The sequence below is a fragment of the Schistocerca piceifrons genome, chromosome X, assembly GCF_021461385.2.
Source record: "Schistocerca piceifrons isolate TAMUIC-IGC-003096 chromosome X, iqSchPice1.1, whole genome shotgun sequence".
In the NCBI taxonomy this organism is placed as follows: Eukaryota; Metazoa; Arthropoda; class Insecta; order Orthoptera; family Acrididae; genus Schistocerca; species Schistocerca piceifrons.
Window position 1 is genome coordinate 474,871,687 of NC_060149.1, and position 7,612 is coordinate 474,879,298.

Below are 7,612 nucleotides of genomic sequence, written 5' to 3' on the forward strand. Positions count from 1 at the left end.
CGGGAAGGAGCGCCTGGTCCCTGGCACGAATCCGCCCGGCACATTTGTATCGAGGTCCAGTGGACTGGCCAGTCTGTGGATGGTTTTTAGGTGGTTTTCCATTTGCCTCGGCGAATGCGGGCTGGTCCCCCTCATTCCGCCTCAGTTACACTATGTCGGCGATTGCTGCGCAAACAAGTTTTCCACGTACGCATACACCACCATTACTCTACCATGCAAACATGGGGGTTACACTCGTCTGGTGTGAGACGTTCCCTGGGGGTTCCACCGGGGCCGAACTGCACAATAACCCTGGGTTCGGTGTGGGGCTGCGGAGGGGTGAAGTGGACTACGGTAGTCATCGTGGGGTTGTGGACCACTGTGGCTGCGGCGGGGACAGAGCCTCTCCATCGTTTCTAGGTCCCCAGTTAACATACAATACAATACATACAAGCACAAAATAAAAAAGTAAGAATATTGCAGTTGCATCACAGAAATAAAGCTAAGACAGCTGTATATAAAGGAGAAAATTACTCAAATGATTTATTAAAATGACTTGTGGTCCTTCATAAATGAAGAGAGGGTAAAGGAACAAAATGGACAGAGGACACCTGCCCACTGAAAGATGCCAAAAAGGATGTATATCCTCTAGAAATGCAAACAACTTTAACAGACACTACACAACTGTAGCAGATGAACTGATAAAACAGATGAAGAGAGTACGATACCAAAACTTCCACATATCAACCATACCACAGTATTCATCCCAATAGCTGACACAGAAGTTTCAAACCTAATAAAGAGAGAACTATGGACTCTGATGTTGGTGGGATGGATTGCATGGTTCAGCAATACAGACAGCCATACTGTAGGTGCAACCACAATGGAGGGGTATCTGTTGAGAGACCAGATGACCATGTTCTTTCTGAAGGTGGGAAGCAGCGTCTTCAGTAGTTGCAGGGACAACAGTCTGGATGATTGACTGAACTGGCCTTGCAACATGAACCAAAATGGTCTTGCTGTGCTGCTACCAGGAATGGCTGAAAGGAAGCGGAAACTACAGCCATAATTTTTTCCGAGGACACGTAGCTCTACTGCATGGTTAAATGATGATGGCACCCTATTGGGTAAAAACTTCCGAAGGTGAAACAGTTCCCCATTTGGATCTCCTAGTGGGGACTACTCAGAAGGATGTTGTCATCAGGAGAAACAAAACTGGCATTCTACGAATCAGTGTGCAGAATGTTAGATCCCTTAACCAAGCAGGTAGATTAGAAAATTTAAAATGGGAAAGGAATGAGTTAAAGTTAGATATAGCAGGAATTAGTGAAATTCAGTGGCAGGAGGAACAGGACTCCCAGTTAAGTAAATACAGGTCTATAACTACAAAATCACATAGGGGTTACATTGGAGTAGGCTTAATAATGAATACGAATATTGGAATGCGGGTAAGCTACTATCAACAGCATAGTGAATGCATTATCATAGCCAAGATATACATGAATCCCACACCCTTCACAGTAGTACAAATTTATATGTCAACTAGCTCCACAGATGACGACGAGTTTGAAGAAATGTATGTGGAGATAGTACGTGACTACAGACTGGGGGAAAAGAATGAAATAGGAAGCCACAAGGTAGAATTTTGCACAGAGCATAATTTAATCATTGCTAAAACATCAGTTTAAGATTCATGAAAGAAGGTTGTCTATGTGGACGGAAACCGATTTTAAATTTCAAAACATTTCCAAGGGCAGATGTTGACTCTGACCACAATTTATTGATTGTAAAGTGTAGATTAAAACTGAAGAAATAGCAAAAAAGGTAGGATATTAAATGGATGAGACGTGGATAAGTTGAAAGAACCAGAGGTTGTTGAGAATTTCAGAGAGAGCATTAGGCAATGGTTGATTACAACATGGGAAAGGAACACAGTCAAAGATGAACAGGTAGCTTTAAGAGATGAAACAGTGAAGGCGACAGAGGATCAAATAGTTAAAAAGACAAAGCCTAGTAGAAATCCTTGGGTAATATAGAAGACAATGAATTTAACTGATGAATGAAGGAAACATAAAAATGCACCTACTGAAGGAAGTGAAAGGGAATAAAAAATTTAAGAAATGAAATTTACAAGAAGTGTAAAATGCTGAACAGGAATGGCTCAAAGAGAAATGTAAGGATTTAGAAGCATATTTCACCAAGAGAAAGATAGATACCACCTACAGGAAAATTAAAGAGACCGTTGGAGGAAAGAGAAGCAGCTGTATGAATGTCAGGAGCTCAGATGGAGAACCAGTTCTAAGCTAAGAAGGGAAAACAGAAAAGTGGAAGGAATATATAGAGGGTCTACACAAGAGAGATGGACTTGAAGGCAATCATATAGAAATAGAAGGGGAATTAGCTAAAGATGGGATGTGAGATACAATACTGCAAGAGGAATTTGACAGAGCAATGAAAGACCTAAGTCGAAACACGTCCCCAGGACTAGACAACATTCCATCAGAACTGCTGACAGTCTTAGGAGAGCCAGCCATGACAAAACCCTTTGATGTGGTGTGCAAGATGTATGAGACATGCGAAATAAATATGTGTGAATTCCTAAGGGACCAAACTGCTTAGGTCATAGGTCCCTAGACTTACACACTACTTAAACTAACTTATTCTAAGAACAATACACACACCCACGCCCAAGGGGGGACTCGAACCTCCAACAGGAGGGGCCGCGCAGCCCGTGACATGACGCCTCAAACTGCACGGCCATTCCACACGGAAGAGGTGAAATACCCTGAGACTTCTAGAATAATGTAATAATTCCAATTCTAAGGAAAGCAGTTGCTGACAGGTGTGAAAATTATCAGCCTATCAGTTTAGTAAGTCATTGTTTCAAAATACTAACACGAATTCTTTAATGAAGAATGGATAAACTGGTAGTAGACCAGTGTCGGGGTAGATCAGTTTGGATTTCGGAGAAATGTAGGAACACAAGAGGTGATACTGACCCATGACATTAGAAGATCGGTTAAGGTAATAGACTCAAAAAAAGCTTTTGATAATGTTGACTGGATATTCTCTATGAAATCCTGAAGGCAGCAGGGGTAAAATACAGAGAATAAAAGGCTATTTACAGCTTGTACAAAAACCAGATGGCAGTTATACGAGTCAAGGGGCATGAATGGTAAGCAGTGGTTAAGAAATGTGTCAGACAGGTTTGAAGCCTATCCCCAACGTTATTCAAACAGTACAATGAGCAAACAGTAAAAGAAACCACAGAAAAATTTGCAGCAGGGATTAAAGTTTATGGAGGAAAAATAAAAACTTTGACGTTTACTGATGACATTGTAAATCTGTCACAGACAGCAAAGGACTTGGAAGAACACCTGAACGGAATGGATAAAGTCTTGAAAGAAAGGTATAAGATGAACATCAACAAAAGCAAAAAAATAATGGAATGCAGCTGAATCAAATCATGTGATGCTGAGGGAATTAGCATTGGAAATGAGGCACTTAAAGTAGTAGATGAGTACCATTATTTAAGCAGCAGAGAGGATATAAAATGTAGAGTGGCAATGGCAAGAAAAGCATTTCTGAAGAAGAGAAATTTTGTTAACAAGTGTTAGGAAATCTGTTCTGAAGGCATTTGTCTGAAGTGTACCCATGTCTGGAAGTGGAACATCGATGATAAACAGTTTATACAAGAAGAGGACAGAAGCTTTTGAAGCTACTGAAGAATGCTGAAGATTAGATGGGTAGATAACGTAACTAATGAGGAGGTACTGAAAAAAATTGGGGACAACTTGACTAAAAGAAGGGATCAGTTGATAGGACACATTCTGAGACATCAAGAAATCATCAATTTACTATTGGAGGGAAAACAGGCAAGGGGAGGGGGGTAGAAATTGTAGTGAGAGACCAAGATATGAATACAATAAGCATGTTCAGAAGAACGTAGGTTGCAGTAGTTTTTCACAGATGAAGAAGCTTGCACATGATCAATCTAAAACAATGCATGTAGCATTCCAAACTAGAGTGAAATGTGTAACGTAAATAGAACATTACATAGTGAAACAGTTAAAGAAGTAAGCAGCACAATTTTTTTTAGGAATTATTATAAACAGGCATTTGACATGGGGAGTGGAGGGGGAGGGGAGAACATAGATGTACTGCGTAACAAGATAAACGCACAGATTTTCCTCATGCACAAAACTGCAAACACTGTGGATGATAAAGTTCTGACGACACTTGCGTTTTCACACTTGTCCTGCTCAATTTATATGGAGGGGGGAGGGGGGGGGGGGGGAGTGCACAAGATAGCTACTTAAAAATGGCATTCAAAATTCAGAAAAGAGCAGTGAGCCATATAGCAAAAATATCACACAGCCTGTATATATATCCAAATATTATGGTAGTGAGAGTAAGTGATAAACATCTTCGATATAAATATCTTAGGAGTAAAGGAGATCACTCACTGAAAAGTAGAAGTACTGAGTCATCAATAGGCCAGATGCAAAAAGAGAGAAAACGTGCTAGCTTTCAGAATGTATTTGTACCCCAGTTCGAGAAGGGATAAATCCCAAAAGCTAGCAAGTTTTCTCTCTTTTATACCTGCGAATGACTCAATGCCTCTGCATTTTGGGGAGTGGTCTCCTTCACTTCTAAAGGGTTTACAGTCTATCAGACCTTTCCTACTATAATTATACATCCGAAATAAAGACATACATCAACTTATAACAAGAGGAAAGGAAAATTATTACACAGGACAATGACATCTCAAACTGACAATGAGTGGTCCAGATGAAGTAGGCAAAAGTATTTTACCAAACTACCAAACTCAATCAAGTACAGAAATTAAATTTATTTCAAAATTGTTTGAAAATTGATCTTACAGAGACATGTTTATACTGGTACAATACGAATGAGTATTAAATATCAAAATATATGTTAGCTGTCATACTGTAATGGAAAATAGGTAATAACCCTGTATGTGCCTGTAAAATGTAATCCTGTTTTCATTACTGTACATTTATTGTAATAAAAAATTGTATGATGCACCCGATACTCTCAGCTGAAAATTATCAGCTAATGTCCATTGGCAAAGACTGACTAAACACGAATCTGTAACACTGTGATATTCTTATGGACGCACACAGAGCTGGAACATGATAGGTGAATGGTGCATTACTCCCTGTGTAAAGTATAACAGAGTAGCAGCTGGGATAAACAAAAACGTCATTCTAAACTACTGGCTTTATTATAGTATTACTAACTATGGATTCGAATGTACTTTGAGATGAACTCTCTTCAAGGTAATAGTTAGTTATTGACAACACCCCCCCCCCTCTTGCATTTTGATTTATTTTGCTTTTTTAGTCATCCATAACGAAAATCACATTATGAACTGAGCAGACATAAAACTTGGGATAAAGAGTAATATTTGGTGCAAGTCATTAGCTTTTACCAGTGACATAGTAAACATGCAATAAATGGTGCAAACAACATGGTGACCCTAATATGATGTCAGTGATAATTTGTTTCAAAAGGGTTACACTCAGCCTGTCACCACAACTAAGTTCTTTTTTTACTTTCACATTTGTTAACTATGCCAACTATCAAACAAACTGTCATCTCCTGACATAACCTAGACCTCAGGTTAAGTGACAGATCAATCTGTCAAAACTTTTGCTTTTTTTTGGCATTACCAAGTAACAACAAAAGTGTAAATATACTCACCAAAATGTAACATCACAGCAGCCAATAGTTTTACATCACTGGTCAAAGCTGATGATTCATACATGACCCAAAACTTTGGCTACACTAGAGATTTACCACAACCAAGATTTTGAAGGGGGACATTATCACACTCTAATCCTCTTCTGTTGCCCACATTTCACCAACAATATGAAACTGGCTTGTACTTTTTACAATGTAAAAATGCACCATTCCAATAGAAAATTTCACGTAGGAGTCTCATAGAATGGGAGAAAACAAAACGGACCACTCATCTCAGTAGTATGAACTCGTCTCAACTGAGAATCTCTGGCCTGAAGTACATGTTATTTGTCAACTAAGCTAGACCATACAGAACCAACTGCAGAACAGTCTGACATTGGATCAGATACGAAGAAAGTCATAAAAGAATGGGAAGGACTGCAGCAGTGCAGTCTCCTACAAAGTAATTTCATATGTATGTTCTGCCAATAATGCCTGCAGCCAAGAAAATGTTCTCCGAATAATTGCAGTTAAACTGTTCTGGGTGTTGAATCTAGTAATTATTCAAAGTGGTCAATGCTGATCATAATAATATGGCAAGCATGTATCTAACAGATCAAATGGGTTACCAAAAATATAACAATATCCATCTGTGATGTAGCAAATGGAGAGCTTGATAATGTATGGCAACTTCTATTTGCCAACCAAAACACACATATGTGCTTGAAGAAAGGCACATGGTGCAATGAACATTAGGTGACACGATTTTCTATCGTAACATACGGATACTAGATCAGTCGAGTTGTTTCTGAAAATACTGTCACGAATCGGGTGATCATCTACATCAGCAATGAAGTAATTTTCGATTATTGTTGTTCATACAATTCTAAAAAGAATATTTCAGTCTAGTGACGTTTTATAGTAGTTTAAAAAGAATTTTACAAAAATTGTAGATACACCTGACTCTCTTTATACTGTAGACATGAATTTCACTTCGTTATCGATTTTTTTTCTGTATTTACCAATACACATGTTTAGACTGAGACTAGTCAAGTAATTGTCAAATGTAGCAAACGACTGTTTTTTAAATTTTATTTGGATACAACACTGTATCTTTTGTGTTGATATTTTCAGATTCACTGTAAAGGAGATCAGTTGAGGGTGCGATTAAATCTGCCATGACATACGTGATCTACACACAATGCAGTTACTTAATACTAGTGCAGAAATAAAATTTGGGCATTAGCAGTTAACAGTGTAGAAGATTTGTATTGAATGTATGTGTTATTTTTGTACGCAACACACATCAAGTAACTGCAAAATTATCCCGAACAATTAATACATCACTGATTCAGAGTTAAATCTTACACGATTCAAGTCGAGATGTAGAGTTATCGCTGCATGTCTCCCAAATAAAGACTACCATTTTCTGGACCCTTACTTCATAACAAACATTGTTTGTTTACTAGGCAGAGATGTATACATATCTACATAACAGAACAGCACAGTACAGACCAATGACGCTACAGTTCCGACCATAGATACTACTACTCCCCACGTCCGCTTGCTTCTCCGACCAAAACTTGAATTCTTGGCAACTCAAACTTATGCATCGGCCAAAGACTGTCAGAAGGTATCAACATCTCCAACTACAAAAATATTATAACATTTTGATAGACCTCTGTCTGAAATGAAGCATTTTACGAGGAGGAAAAGATGCACAAAACAAGGGAAAACATCGAAATCCTCAAGGCACTAACGGTACCTCCTTAAGCACGACGGACTTCTCACTTTCATTTACTTCGCGAGTAGATGAGCGATCAGGAAGACGACAGATTATTTGAGAATGGACACATACACATTCAAATATTTACTGCAGTACCACCATTGAACAAATAGATTTGCTTGTTACCTCAGTTAACCAAAG

General features: G+C 38.6%; 1 protein-coding gene across 3 annotated transcripts in view; it reads right to left on the reverse strand.

The window, feature by feature from the left end:
* The window catches only part of LOC124721685, a 145,133-nt gene extending 137,931 nt beyond the window's left edge, over positions 1-7,202 (reverse strand). The window contains exon 1 of one of the 3 annotated variants that reach the window (XM_047246762.1): positions 7,054-7,202. The gene's annotated coding sequence lies outside the window, so the exon portion shown is untranslated. Of the gene's footprint in view, positions 1-5,706; positions 5,826-7,053 lie in introns of those variants that run through there. The other 2 variants (XM_047246763.1, XM_047246761.1) reach the window with 2 other exon arrangements.
* Between the last annotated feature and the right edge of the window lie 410 nt (positions 7,203-7,612).